Consider the following 16,419-nt stretch of genomic DNA (forward strand, 5'->3'; position numbering starts at 1 on the left):
CTCGCGATTATTGATGAATACATAATTAGTATATTTTGGGACAAGTAAGCTATAGCACAAGTATTCAGAATTAAATTGAGGAAATTTGAACGTGGGTAAAAGTACGCGAAGTCAACAGGAAAGCAGATATTACTGAAAAAACAACTATGATTACTTAATAAAAACTCACAATTTATGTGAATTTAAGTAATCTGCGACTATGAAAACTTATTTTGCATATTATTTTATCACGAATATTAAAGGTATGGCACAAAAATACATGTTGCATTTAACAAATAAGTTTATAATTATAATTCCAGTCTGTTTTTTAGTTACCTTGTTTGTCCAATTATAGGCACTACATGACATTTGTAAATTCTCACCCATTTATTTATTTCCAGCTAATAAATAAAGGTTTTAACTGCCCTTTGTTTAAGTAATCTGATTGGGCATGTCCCATAATGCAGACTGACTCAGAATCTACTTTAGACAACCACTCCCTAACTTCTTGACTCCATGCACCAACTTTGAAGACACATGTGGGAATTGTAAACATTTTGGATGACTTGACACTGACGACATACGTCGGAGCTCCCTCTGGTCGTGTTGCCCTTTTCTGCGATCCTTTCTCGCGTGCAGTGCAAGTGGAAGAAAGTGAAGTGCGACGAGTAGAACGGCTCCGCGACCGTCATTGTGTTCCTCTGACAGGGTTTAGTGTATCATTCCATCATGTGTAAATGTAATTACGAAATAATTTTTTTTTGTATAGCCATGTTGTTTGATCCAAGAAGATAGCCTGAACCACTTCTTGCTGCGAGCACACAGCAGCTCGATAGTCTTCTTCTTTTCGCTCGCGGCCGGCCCCACCCGGCTGATTTCAAGCATCAGCCGCGGAACCTGGTTCATCTAATTCTGTTTGCGCATTCGCTGCCCGCGGGTCCAACGTGCAAACCGCTCAACTCGGTACCTGGAGATGGGTCCGTAGTGACCTACAGGGCACACTGGGGTACGGTGTAGCCACCACCTCGTGTGCACACTGAGTTAGTGTCAGTTTGTGTAACTGTTGGGAACTGTTGATCCCGCATATGTGTGCTGTTCTCGCCTCTCGTGTCATAGTTTGTTCCAGTTAACTTCCGTGCGTTTGATTCAAGTTCAGTTGTTGTCCTGTGCTGATGTCTTCGAGCCCAGCCACCCTGGTCGGCGATAGGGAGGGTCAGTGGCCGACAGCTCGCGGTCTCCCTGCTCTGAGCGACTTGGCCCACAAGCAGGCGGGGCGTGTCGACACAGTGTTTGTGTTCACGCCAATTTTATACTCATACTCCTTCAGTTACCAATTCCCTGGAATGATTTTGCAAAAAAAAAAAAATTGTCGTAAATTTGTGTTTAGACTTTTAATGTACACAGTGTAAAAGCTAGGAATATTGTACATTTGTACAAAAAATAAACTTTTGCTTAAAGCTTCCTTCAAAAATACACTTCAGTATTTTTAATCAGTTTAATTTGGTTATATGGTTTAACTTTTCACATTGATAAAATACATTATTTTACAAGAGAGATTATTATAAATGCTTTTTATCTTATGGTTAAAAAAAAATTAAATAATGATTACAATATTACCTTCAAAAGCACAAAATATGTATATTACATTCACATAGAGTCAAGATAAAATGGTAAATTAACAAATTTGCTAAAATCCAAATCAAATATACAAGTACAGCATGCACTTCATTAAATTTAATGATACTTATGCTGAGGGTAAGACTTGTTTTGATCAAATTTGTCAAGTTAGCGCATATAGTGACTTTTAACATATAAAAGAGCAAAGACTTAGGCAAACAGGTAGTTATTAGAGAAACTTTTCGGTGAGTTGCTGTGGATATTTTCAGCTTATACTTCTGGTCCACCGATACTTAACCTGTGGCTGGCACTGAAAATTCTGCCATTCACTTCTTGATTATTCCAAGCCTCATCATTTATTTCCGAAACCCTGCAACATATCACAATTTTTTTTAACAATGCCAGCAAGACTTTACCAAACATACTCGTCACTACGGATATATGAAAATAAGTGCATGTTTTTATACAAAATCTACAGTTTTTCAGTGGTAAAGATGTGTTATGTCCAAGTGCAGGAGCAAGAGCAAAGCATCTATCATGACCTTGTAGTTTGCAACAGGCTGCTGCTCTTATTGTAAACTAACTACTTATTCCGTATTAACCAATCTCAGATTGTCATTCACAATCAAAGCTGATACTTACATGATTATTTTTAACAACGTGAATTGTAAGCAAACTGTAATGTTACTTATCTGATAAATTTGGCTTGTACGACGTTTTAGTGTTGGGAAACATTTAAAAAAAGTTTTTAAATCAAGTTGCGAATAAGCAAAAATTACGTCATCAGGTTGGTGTCCTTATTTAAATTGTGTTCGCCAAAGATTGTCGGGTTTATCATTTATCTGTCTGATGTATTTGAGATTATAAATAGGAAATATAACGATTAAATAATGTGAAGCACCTCAAATGTAAAGATATTGGGAGACTTCGGTAAACATCTATGTTTAAATACAAACACTTGTGTTGATTGTTGTGTGCCAATATGTTTGAAGGTTATAAATGATTTTTAAAGACACTAGCTGTGCCCGCAAACAGCTTGCTACAATATTGACACGGACCTTAAAATCAGAACCTGTCGCATTTGTTTTCGTACATCGCTTACCTACAATTGAAACATCGAGGATTTTAATTCTAAATACCATTTATAGCATTTGTGCTGTATTTGGTTGGAATTATTTTGTCTATGTTTTTAAACGTTGGCAATTCTGAAGAAAAACCATTTGTTTTAGTAATTACAAAATGTTAGTAGTTTACCATTTGGGTGGTTAGGCTATGTTAGCTACATTGAAAATACTTTTAATATTGTGGACGGTTAGTTAGTGTAGTTCCATTAAACATACTGTGGTTGTTAATTACAAATTACAAAATTAAATCAATTGACATGCTCACTTGCCCTTATTATTTTATAGTACTTGTAATGTAGCCAACCTAACCAACGTTCACACGTCACAGATAGCTGACCATGTAATAGGTGCTGGCGAAGTTACAAGCGAGCGGCGAACTTGGATCTGTGCGGTAAATATTTGGGCGAGCTGAGAAGTCGTGTATCGTAGGCTTCTCCTATTAGCATGGTGTACGAGGCAGAGATAGGAACCAAATTATGCCATATCGGATTCAACATATTTAAATACCATTACAATGTTTTGTGGTTAAATATTTAAATTTTGCCTAATTTAAGGCAGAAATCACATATCTTGATCAGTCGTTATTAACTTTCGGCATACCTTTAAGTTATAAACTATGCTTCAACGAAGCCAATTTTTGAATATTATTATACAACATAAAACCTGTTGAAACAAAGATGGGATATAGGCCTATGCATTTATAAATAATTTGTACTGGTTCAAAGGTCATATGGTTGGCACCATTGTTCGAAGCTGTTCTGGTGAAGTTCATTTTCAAACATTACTCAAACATACAGTTACAATGTTTACATTCCACAAACGAGAAGAAATTAATTCCAAATATGCGTTAACACACTGCATGTTTTATAAAGACTGCGTTCGCATAGTTGACACTGCACTGCCCTTAGCAGGCTTCGAAGCCCGGTCCCCGCCGAGTGCTGTAGGGCCACACCTGCTCTGTGATGCCGCTGATGATGTGTTCGTTTCCTATACGAATATACTCATAGAAGAAACTCTTTAAAGCAAGGGTTTGGTGAAATCACTTTCCGTTCCTGACTGGGAAGCGACGGCCCTCCGTCGTGGCTGCTTCTTGCGTGCAGACGTCCGCTACTCTCACCACCACAGCACGAAGTTTGGTGCCACACTGTTTATACATTGTTAATGAACAAGTGTTCAATTATTGTTTCACAAATAAGCTAATGCGTGTTTTTATAAGACATCTACACAATTATGAGCATATTTTCATACATGACAGAGATGGTAACGAAAACTTAAGCATATCAAGTTACACTGTCGAGTAAACTAAAGAATAATATAGTTAACTCATGTTTTTGGAATATAAAAATTTGGTTTCCCAAGTCCTTTCCCGAAAATCTTTCTATTTTTTGTGGGCATTACTTTTTTTCCTTAATATTATCCCAAGTTTCAGGATCCCGTTCACGTCTAATATAAAACAGAAAACCAACATTTAAAAGCATGAATATATTTTGACTCACAAATGCTTATTAAATGGTCGCCACCGTATGTTTAAGAGCACACGAAACCGCGAAAACTCCTCTCAGAGCTTCATGTCAAACGCGTGAAAGCTAGGTTCGGACCGTCCTTAATTAGCCAAAAGTTACCAGGAGTTTACCGCTTTTAGCATCGGGCACACTTTCACTTATAGAAGATGATGTGGGCTATTAAAGCGTCCCACGCGTCTGTTTCCTGTGGCTAGTCAGAAAGAGGCCAGAAATTAACACGTCTGTTACTTTTGGCTGGTCGGCAAGTGACCAGAAGGTAACACGTCTGTTACCTGTGTATGATCGGCAAGTGGTTAGAAAGTAACACGTCTGTTACCTGTGACTGGTCAGCAAGTGGCCAGAAGGTAACACGTCTGTTACTTGTGACTGGTCGGCAAGTGGCCAGATGGTAACACGTCTGTTACCTGTGGCTAGTCGGCAAGTGGCCAGAAGGTAACACGTCTGTTACTTTTAGCTGGTCGGTAAGTGGCCAGAAGGTAACACGTCTGTTACCTGTGTATGATCGGCAAGTGGTTAGAAAGTAACACGTCTGTTACCTGTGACTGGTCGGCAAGTGGCCAGAAGGTAACACGTCTGTTACTTGTGACTGGTCGGCAAGTGGCCAGATGGTAACACGTCTGTTACCTGTGGCTAGTCGGCAAGTGGCCAGAAGGTAACACGTCTGTTACTTTTAGCTGGTCGGTAAGTGGCCAGAAGGTAACACGTCTGTTACCTGTGTATGATCGGCAAGTGGTTAGAAAGTAACACGTCTGTTACCTGTGACTGGTCGGCAAGTGGTTAGAAAGTAACACGTCGTAATCTGTAACTGATCGGCAAGTGGTTAGAAAGTAACACGTCTGTTACCTGTGGATGGTTGACAAGTGGTCAGAAAGGTACACGGTTTTTTCCTACACGTTTTTAATCACGCTGGCTATTACAACCCGCTCTCAATCACGTCTCCATTATTACGGTTAGAAATCCCTATGTTACGAATCGGTTTAAGAGACCCTGTACGACCATCCTCGTGGTTGCACCGAAGAATTACGTAGTCAGGCATCAAAGTTCCACTCTGAATTAAATAATAATTAATTTAGCAGCCTGCTGCCCGAGGCAGGCCCCGAGGACATAAAGGAGGAAGATACAAACAGAACCACTATCTCGGTGGTGGCCACGGATGAGTGCCACGGGGTGATGTCACACTCTCCGAGGCAACAGGGCGGCTTAGTTTAGCTGATGTAGGCTGGTATTCCACGACACAATAATAACTGTTTGAGTGTTGTACTCTAACCATATTCCTAGTGCACGATCATGGCCAGTCCCTTATTTTTAAGCAATGGATTTTGGTGTCCTATCCGTTGCAGAGCTCGCTTTCTCGTAGATTTCATCCAGATGGCTGAACCACTCCTGGCGCCATTAACTTGTACTTTAAGTCTGATTAGGTACACAAACTTAGTCGTTTATACAATGAGAAACTGTGTCATTCTCAATTTAACATTTTTGCTGTAATAATACATAAATTCAAGAGTATAAAATTTTTTCTTAATAATTTAATTAAATTGTTCAGCATGAAAGTTCCATTGCAGTAAAACATATTATATTTTAAAATAACAACTTCTATGCTATTCACATCAAGCTATTAGCACAATAAGCCAAAATATCACAACTTCATAACAGTTTTACTATGACATAGAGGCAAAGTGATCAAGATTAGTATGAATGCATGATAATATTGGTGGTAAAAGTAATGAACAATGGAAACTGACATACTTTGCCTTATTAAATTGCTGGACATCGCGCTTGGGCCTGTCGACCAGCGGGGTGCTGTTGTCTGTCGAGACTGACTCCAGAGTCCTTGATTTCCCCTGTCTTCCTGTACCTGACTTGCCTTTCACAAACAGCGTGGACTCCACTACGATTTCGTCGTACACTGTCTGACCAGCCACAGCTGCAATGAATTAACACAAACACTTTCCCTACTTGACAAATAGTTATACAGGATTATTATAATAAAACTAAAGTACTTAGACATTACTAACCTAATATTACAGGTAGCACGAAAAATTGAATTACAACAAAACTGATTATAAGTTATTAGATTCGCACTTCACCAGCTCCCCGCAGCGAGGGCAGTCGCCAGCCTCTTGTGAATGACGTCACCTGGAGGGAAGTTTACAGCTGCAGCAATATTCAGTATGTCCATAAAAGAATGTATCGGTTATAAATTTTAATAGTATCAACTGCAATCGTTGTAGAGTGGTGGTTCAAGGTCTCAATTAAAGAGTAACTCAAACAGTTTTAGATAATAGCATGCGCGAGTAGTGCTTTTTTGTTTTCTTGCTTGCAGTGCCACCTATGCAAAATGGCGATTCCCGAGCGTAAAGCATTTTGTGTTCTACAATTTGCTAACAGTGAATATGTAATTTCAGTTGAACGGGTGTTTAGTTTGAAGTTTAATTGTGATTCCCCAGGTGTGCAAAAATATCCGCCGATGGTATAGGCAATTCGAAACGACCGGATGTGTTTGTAAAGGGAAAGGCACAGGAGGACCACAAGTGTTTGACCATGTCAGAGCATCTTACCTGAGTAGTCCTAAGAAATCTGTTCACAAAGCAAGTCTTGAACTTCTGTTGCCAAAGATGGCAGTGTGGAAGGTTTATTAACACGTTTAAACATGCGTTCATACCGGTTACAACTGCTACATGCTTTAAAGCCAGATGACTATGGTGTACATTGTAACTTTGCACTTCAAGTGTTTTAGCGGGAAGATGACTTCCTTGATCGTGTGGTGTTCAGCGATGAGTCAACTTTTCATCTAAGTTCCTATCTGGGGGTCAAAACCTCCTCATGAACTTGTGGAACACCAAAGAGATTATCCAAAATTAAACATTTTCTACGCTGTGTCCTGACATCAAGTGTACAGGCCATTTAGTTTCGCTGAAGCAATCATAACAGGGGTGGCTTATCTGGATATGCTGAAAGAATGGTTCTTTCCCCAATTAGTAGATGGTGAACCTGTAAACTTTGTTTGGCAACACGATGTAAGGCCCCCCCATCCCCTCAATTTGAATTTCTTTGCACGAGAGTGATTGAACGTCGAAGTCCCTGACCTTTGGATTGGTCATAATTTTCGAGAAGACAGAGCTCATTTTCGCTGGCCTCCATATTCACCTGACATAATGGCATGCGATTTTTTCCTTTAGGGCTTTATAAAAGACCGTGTCTACATTCCGCTGCTATCTAATGATTTGCTAGAGTTGAGACACAGAATTTAAAAGGCAATTGCTTCCATAACTTCGGACATGTTAACCAAAGTGTGGAAAGGATTGGACTTTAGGTTGGATGTATGCCTTATAAATAGAGGTGCACATATTGAACATTTGTAAGAAAAAATAGGTTAATTTACCTTCAATTTGAGATATCAGTTGTTGCAACTAGTATAAATTAAACTGTTATAATATACCTCTGAATCATGGACTTTTTTGTGGACACTATAATAGCCGAAAAAAGCACAATGTATTTCTTATGTGACTAAAAGAGTAGTATATAACAGTATGTCCGAGGACTGGAGGTGCCTGGGGCCGGGTGTCCGTCATCTTGGATTGTGACGGCACAATGGCCATCTTGGATGAATTTGACTTTGACCTTCAACATTTAACAAGTATGGCTAGAAATTAACTCAAAATTTGCCAAAATTGACCCAAAATCAACCAAATTTATAGGTATTTGGGAAAAACAATCTGCCAAAAATTCTCAAAAAATTTTGAAAAATAAACATTTCATTTTCGAGAGAAAAAACAGTAAAAAAAATTCAACAATTTGAAATGCCTTGAAGTATTTTTGTCTTTAAAAGAACAAAAATTCCTCATTGACAAACCTATCTAAGCAGCTGAGGACATTTGATCAGCGGCCATCTTGGATGATGTCACAGCAACCAATATGTTTTATACAAATTTCCGTCATTTTGTTAGCCACCATTTTGAATTATGACATCATCATTGCAATTTTTTGTTAAAGCCACCATTTTGTTACACACTTTTTTGAATTATGACATCAACACTGCAATTTTCTTTATGGCCACCTTTTTTGTTTTCCACCATTTTGAAATTAGGGAATCACAGCCGCCATATTTAATATTCATAATTCTTAATGTATAAAGTAGGGAAAATTATAAAATTCATAAAAAATGTTAAATACAATTTTGATAAAATTTTAATAAAAAACTCACATCATTAAGTCCTTGGTTCGAACCTGGCGAGGGCAAAATAAAATGGCACTACAGATGTAATGGTTCGAATCACAATGCTTCCAATGTATTTTGTATTAACCTTATGTGCATGAGACAGAGCGATACTGGAGATCTCTAGGAACAAACACCAAGAACACAGATGGAATACAAGATGGCAGCCTCCATCAGAACAAAAAAGGCGGTCGTGAAATCATCCAAGATTCTGGCCTCCAGCAGACGAAAACAAGATGGCGGACATGACATAAGAATCCAAAAAAAAGGGGTTGTGACATCAGATCCAAGATGGCGGACATGTTATTATAATTCTAGATAGCGACCATAACGAAAATTGCAAAATTCGGGGATTGGGGAGTTTGATTTGAATATGGTGGAATCCAAGATGGTGATTGAGGTCAAATGTCAAGGACAAAGTTTTAGTCCAAGGTCAAATTTCAAGGTAAAAATTCAAGGTCAAAGTTAAAGGTCAAGATCTAATTTCAAGGTCAAAGTTCAAGGGCATAGGTCAAGGTCACCCATGATGGCCGCTGTGATTTCAGGGCGGACTGACATTGACCGGCACTACCACTGCACCAGACCCTGGATCCTGCTGCCGGACATACCAAAGTATACTACTGTAAACACATTTTTATTAAAATTTTATTAAAATTTAAAACCAAAATGTTTCCAAGATGGTGAAATGAAGTCTTCCAAGATGGCGGTTGATTTCAAAATCATCCAATATGGCGTCCGTATTCAGGGTCGTCCAAGTTGACAGCCGTGACCTTAAAATAAATTATGGTGGCCGGCACCTAGGCACATCGCCCTGAAACTTGCCTTAGGATATACCAATACATACTACTTTGCAGTCGTAACTCAAGGTGAAGGAAAGTTTATTAGTAACATAACCTGCCAAATGTTTTCTTAGAATTATTTCACCTGACTAAGCAAGCGAGCCCAAGTGTTTGTGTCCGTGAGTTTCTCAGTGTACGCGTACTGTGTAACGACGATTAAGTAGGTGGTGTTTGTTCGAGAATATTGGACCAAATCATTCATGTAACCATAAGCCAACTAGGTGAGATATTTTACGACACTACAGGATTTTCTCTTGCACTTGTAATGTCACATAGGCAATGATTGAATCATTTTGAAAACATTGCATAAAATGAAAATTTTTGAAGGTTTTGGCCAAGTTACGGTGTTAGGTTCCACTGTACACTGTAATGAACTAAAGTATAAAGGTAATGTGAAAGCTTGAGTTTTTGGGATCCGTATAATTTTATTATTGACGCAATACACACAAATGTTAAGCGAAGTCATCGTGGTTTCACGAACGTTTTTTTAAGCTATTCATTATTTTCTAACTTGCTACTACTCACATGGGAGGAAATGAAATAGTGTTTTTTTTTAACATCCTTTTAAATGTTTCAGGCATTGAGCCTATATTCTTAAAAGTATGCCTAAATACACAGACTCAACCTTATGACTAAGAAACCTTTGACTGTGGTTCCCATACCAAGAAAAACCAATATGTACTCATTCATTATACAAATGTAAGTGTACAAGGAGTGGCTATTAAATAAGGAGACTGTCGCTGATACAGAAGGACGCATGCGCCAGACGCCAACGACCGGTAGCGTGTAGCGTGAAGCTTTCTCTTTGGAATTCAGTGCCTTTCGCTTCTGTATAAAAAATCAGTATAGCTGTAACCTTCGTACGCATCGCAGGTTGTTTTTGTGTTTCGCTGGAAAAATGTTAACTGTGACATTAGAGCAACGAATTGTTGTGAAATTTCACATGAAACTTGGAAAAACCGCTACTGAAACTTATAATTTATTGAATGTAGTGTATCGTAATAAATTTTAATCGCGTACACGTGTGTTTGATTTTCTTAAGCGTTTTCAAGATGAACGAGACGTTGAAATGAATCACGCCCGGGTCACCCTTCCACGTCAAAAACGGATGACAATATCGACAAAATCGGTAATTTGGTTCGATCTGACCGTCGGTTAAGTATTCGTGCGATTGCTGAAACAGTAATAATTGACAAAGAATCTGTACGACAAATTTTACAAAACAATTTAAACATGCAAAAAGTGTGTGCCAAAATGGTGCGTAAAATTCTCACGTTTGAACAAAAAGTTTGCAAAAATGGTTGTACCTACTGAAACTTTGAATTCCATTGAAAATGACCCATAATTTTTGGAAAGGATAATAACATGTGAGGAATCGTGGTTTTTTTTTACTTATGACCCTGAAACGAGGCGCTAATCCATGCATTGGAAGAGCCCAAGTTCACCGAGAGCGAAAAAAGCTCGAATGAGCAAATCAAAATTCAAAGCAATTACGATTTTTTTTCTCGATATTAATGGGATTGTTTACCTTTTCTGGGTTTCTGAAAGTCAAACTATTAATCAGCATTACTACCTAAACGTTCTTGCTCGTGAAATAATAAGGAAAACAGACCCGAATCGGGGAAGGACAAGTCATGGGTTCTCCACCAAGACAATGCGCTAGCTCATTCTGCATTGTCTGTGAAGAGGTTTCCAGCCAAGCACATCATCCCAGTTTTACACCATCCGCCTTATTCGCCGGATCTTGCACTGTTTCCTGAGGCAAGATCTGCACTGAAAGGAACAAGATCACAGTCCGTTGAAGCTGTGAAAGGAAAAGAGGCACGTGTCCTGAAGAAGCTGACAAAAGAAGACTTCAAACTGTTTCCAAAAATAGAAGATTCTCACGGAGCATTGCAGGGATAGAGGAGGGGTGTATATTGAAGGTGATAATCAGTAAATATGTATGAAATCAACATTAAATTTTTACAGCGTCAATCTTGTTATATAATAGCCACACCTCGTAGACATCACTCACGTTGAGCTTGCTGAGCTTCTGCTAGCAGACAAGCAGATGTGAACAGCACCACGAACAAGAACATAGCAGCTGATGACATTTTTTTTCCTCTGTAAAGACACAAAAAACATTTTCTTAAAATAAAACTACCATATTTACAATATTAATCAAAGATAAGGTTTACCATTAAAGTAGTGTTAGATTAAAGAAACACAAAAGTTGTTATAAATAAACAGCCTATATTTTTACTAATCCTAATATTTTTTTTACGTGTAACCATCTTAGCTCTCGGTACACGGCATTTGGTAGGAGTAATCTCGTGAATGGAATGGAAATGCGTAAGACCGGTGCGCCTGTGCAAAAGTCTCAGAAACCACGAAAAGATGGCGGGCCCGCGTAATTCACTCGTTTGTGTACATATTGCCATCACCTGCAGTCTTGTGTTCGAGACCCAGGGTGTGCCTGGTGGGGGAGGGTGCGCCTACCCGCAGATGTCTCGTGGGTCGTCGGGCCGCATGGCCCACTAGGCTCGGAAGCTGAGGCTTAATTAGAGACCATGTAGTGGGGTAGGCAGGGTAGTGGGGTAGGCAGGGTAGTGGGGTAGGCAGGGTAGTGGGGTAGGCAGGGTAGTGGGGTAGGCAGGGTAGTGGGGTAGGCAGGGTAGTGGGGTAGGCAGGGTAGTGGGGTAGGCAGGGTAGTGGGGTAGGCAGGGTAGTGGGGTAGGCAGGGTAGTGGGGTAGGCAGGGTAGTGGGGTAGGCAGGGTAGTGGGGTAGGCAGGGTAGTCGAGTAGACTGAGTAGGCCAGGTCCTACCCAACATTTTCAAAATTGAAAACTCTAAATAAGACTTTTTTAAAAAATACATTATTAATATTAAATCTTTGGTTTGATTGGTAAACTATAAGAAAAGATAAAAATTAATAAATTAATATTTTAATACAATCCAACACACATTGTTTATTTTGGTGGAACAAGCCAATGTTTGCGAGTCATTGTAAATCTGCGCGACGAGGTGTTGCTACACTGAGAGCGGATCGAACTGGCAGTGACAGTCGTGTCACAACAAAACATAACCTATTCCACTTGGCTTAGATCTGCTTTGCGTTCTTTCGCTGATGCAGTGATCAGTTCTATTCAATGATTTTTGTAATGGATAATGGATTTTTGTAATAGGTAAGTTAAAACAGTAGTCTACTTCTAAGGAGAACACTGAATGCTCAAAGAAATGTGATGATGGTGAGTCTACTAGTGGTAATAATACCAACAATGAAGAAATACATACTGTGAAAAACAAAAGTTGACAAACCTTCTACGACAGAAGAGTTAAAACGATCATTTGATCATAGAGTATGTGCTAATGATGGAACAAAACAACCCAAGCTCAATTTTCCTAGACGAAATATAGGAGAAAATATTCCTGGATGTAATATTCGGTTATCAATGTCGCTGTATTTGGTTCCTTTTGCCAGCACTTTTCTGTCACAGGCAGAGAAGCCCCTACTAGTGTTAGAGATAATGTTGGAAAAATGCAAGTAAATTGGCAGACAAAAAAACATGGCGCTTTTCGATTAAAATCAACGAACACATGGCGCAAATATAATAAAATAATAGGGACACATTAAAGACACTCGTAAGAAGCTCGTTATCTTGTACACGCCAGAACACTGCTTTTAGAGGACACAGGAAGGTTCAAATTAATTACACACACGAAAATGTTGGTGATAGTGATGTCTCAAATGAAGACGAGGAGATTAAGGTGTAGTTTCCAGAAAATAATTCTGGGAATTTTTAAAGAACTGTTCAATTTACTGTGTTTAGAAAATGAATAATTTAATACTTCTTTAAAAATATGCTTCAAATGCCAAGTACCGGTACCTATATATCTAAAGGTTTACAAAATGACATTTTAGATGCAGCTTCAAAATACTAAGTTGTAGAGATCATGCCTTTCTGTCAAAAATATAAATAATAAATAAACTATTGTAAGCTCAATCATACTATAAATTATGCATTTAGCATGACTGTTTTATTAATCTGTTTGTTGAAACTTGAAACTTGAAACATGGCAGTTGACATTGTATAGTTGATGAAATACAAACTAGTAATGTATACAGCACTAGTTGAAGTACCCGGCATTGCCCGGGCTGAACAAAGGGTGAATGGGATTGTTTTTTAATCGAATGTGCCAGTAGGCCTAATTGTCTTCTTAATTTTAACGTCAATTGTGCCAATTTTCAACTGAAAGAGCCAAAATAATGCTTTAAAGAGAAGGAAAGAGAAGTGGTGGTTGTTTTTCGTAATCTCATGTTTTCAGTGAACTTTTTTTCTTCAATTGGATGTTGACGATAAATTCCTCTTTTTTGTAAATGAACTGTTCAAAATTTCACCAAGGAGAGCCACATCTTCTTTAAGGGGTAGTAAAGTGGAATGTGGGTTATTTATAAACTTCATGTGGACAGGAAAAAGGTAGGTTTAACAATAATTTTCATTTTATTTTTTATATCAAGTGAAAAAAAATTTCATCAAGGAGTGAAAAACCCCCTCCTGAAGAATCGATAGTTGATATCCTAACCCGCACAAAAATGTAATAGCTGTATTCGTAGCCTGTATGTTTCAACCTTCCAAAGCAAGTTAATGGATGTAAAACGATATGTTTTAATGTCTTGAGTCCCAAATTAAATTGTTATAATCGAGGGAACATAAAATTTCCCTTAAAAGTAATCTTTTTTTTTTAGCTATACAGAAAAATTACCACAATAATATAGATATATATTTTTTAGTTTCAAATTCTAATATACTGGGACGAAACATTATTTACTAGGGTCTCGGTGAACGTGATCACTAAGGTATCGCGTACATGTAGCGAAAGCCGTGGGTTCGAGTCCAACACCCTCGCATGACTCTAAGCTACTGGTTGTGGTACTCACGCAGCTGTCTTCGAGGCCGCTGGTCCGGCGAATGGCAGCTCCACGCCTGGTCTCCGTGTCTGCAGGAGGCAGGGTGGGGGGAGGGAGCGGCTCGCTCCGTGCAACAACGGGCTAACAACCGGGACAACTTTCCTCGCTCACATTCCAGCTGCCTGGCGCCGCTGTCAGGGCGTGGTCGCGCTTTCTCCGCTCGGACCGGCACAAGGCACTAGGACAAGAAGTTGGCCTCGCATTCGAGAGGAGCCGGGTTCGAGGTATCACTCCAAGCAAATGCTGGAATGTTGCTTGCTGTAGGTCTGGTCCAGTTCTCAGTTACATCGTCGACACGTTACCTCCCTAGCTCATACTTATAGCAAACTGCACAAAAGAAACGGAATATAAAAATGTTTTTAATGTTCAAACATAAAAGGACTAAAAGTTAAAAAAAGGGAAGAACGCTTTATTGGCTATAAAAAAATTGAAAGAGTTCCGATTAACTAGAATGCACTTGACGGGAATTACGTTGAACTAATATGGCGTTTCGCTGAAGCCGTCATTAAAGACGGTATCATATAACACAAAGATCAGGGGTAACAGGCCTACTAGGAAAGGCATCAGCCAGAGCCTAAAATGCCCGCGTTTTTCTGGAGCGATTTCTGTGAAGTCTCAGGAAACGTGAACCAATCAAATGCCACATCCGCATCCGATCATGCTAGCTGATAAATTTTCTTTAGTAGCATGTCACATTTACTTGCCCGATGCATTTGATTCATGTGATACAACATAGAGAACAGCACGGTAGAATGTCATAGATTTTTAGCTTGGTTTTCCTCGAGAATCTAAAACAAGCTAAGAATTAATGTCAATATGTATTAAGAGACTTTCAATATATTTCCTGAAGATTTAACTATGCTATTAGTATAGGTATATCAGAGCCAACCCCCTATTATTTTATTTGCATTTTCGAGTACCTACTACGCTTTCCACTTCAAAGCAACTCCACAGAAAACAAATACAATAAAGTGGTGTCCTAGACGAAATGATAAATAAATTAAAGTCGAAACATTTATTAGTATGCTAAATAATTATTTTATACTCATCATGCTTCTCATTGGCAATTATTGTTCATGACGTCAGATGCAAATGGTGCTGTCTGACCCATCCGAAAGATAACACAGATGCGACTGCTTGAACGTAGCACGCCCTGTACTGATTTGTTTGTTACTGCCTAAAAGCAATTATGTCTCACATTGATTGCACAGTGCTGATCGGCAGCTGACCAGCATACAAACCAAATTAAAACTAACCCATTACATTTGCATTGCGCCAAATACACTATAAAGAAAATATAGGTTTTATTCACGCCTTAAAGAGCTGCGATATAATATGGGATTTTAAAAAATAAAACATAAACTACCTATGTTATAAATCCTAACTAGAGTCAGTGCTTGCTCATGTTTTATGTTATTTCACGCTAACTAAACACAAATACAAAGTTTCGCCGCCAAAATCTTTCATACTCCTCAGTGTCACCCTTGCTTACCTTTTATATATAAAATTATTATTGTGTCTACTTGTTCATTAAATGCTTTCTTTTAAAAACTAAGAATCCAGTCGCAGTTTAAGCTATATTATTGTAGTAACTACTTGACGGAGTTAATGAGTGTTGTACCCATATAGCACACAATTGCCAGATAAATTTATATAATGTTAGAGCTAATTTATCAAGTTTCAGTAAGAAAATGTCTCATTTCTGAAACATAGTGTAGTTTGGCCGGTACGGCTACTGGTTTCTGGATGTGGTGTCGGTGTCGGTGTCCGCATCTTGGATTGTGGCGACACGGCGGCCATATTGGATGATCTTTAACCTTGTCCCCGGCCACCATCTTGAATTCCGCCATCTTGAACTGCCACTTTGCATTACATCACTTACAACATTTTGTTTTCCGCAATTTTACCTTATAGAACTTTCCTAAATTTTAGATTATGATGTAATCGTTGCCATTTCCATTACAGCCACCATCTTGAAAAACCGTAATTACTATATGAAAAACTTGGAATAAATTTAAAATTTATAAATAAATATAATAAAACTTTTAGTAAAGATATTTCATCATTTTTAAATTATGAGGCCATGTCCACCATCTTGAAAATATGTAATTAATATCCAGAAAATTCAGATATTTTTAATTTATTTTTAAAAAATTATTTAAAAATAAT

At 38.5% G+C, this 16,419-nt stretch overlaps 1 long non-coding RNA gene across 1 annotated transcript; it reads right to left on the reverse strand.

Annotated features, from left to right (window-relative positions):
- Positions 1-1,460: 1,460 nt before the first annotated feature.
- Positions 1,461-14,416, reverse strand: LOC134529875 (uncharacterized). The gene is made up of 4 exons (XR_010074728.1): positions 14,221-14,416; positions 11,316-11,404; positions 5,990-6,167; positions 1,461-1,966 (listed from the first exon to the last, which is right to left on the reverse strand). It is a non-coding gene; the product is annotated as an uncharacterized LOC134529875 (long non-coding RNA).
- Between the last annotated feature and the right edge of the window lie 2,003 nt (positions 14,417-16,419).

Source organism: Bacillus rossius, chromosome 2, assembly GCF_032445375.1.
Source record: "Bacillus rossius redtenbacheri isolate Brsri chromosome 2, Brsri_v3, whole genome shotgun sequence".
In the NCBI taxonomy this organism is placed as follows: Eukaryota; Metazoa; Arthropoda; class Insecta; order Phasmatodea; family Bacillidae; genus Bacillus; species Bacillus rossius.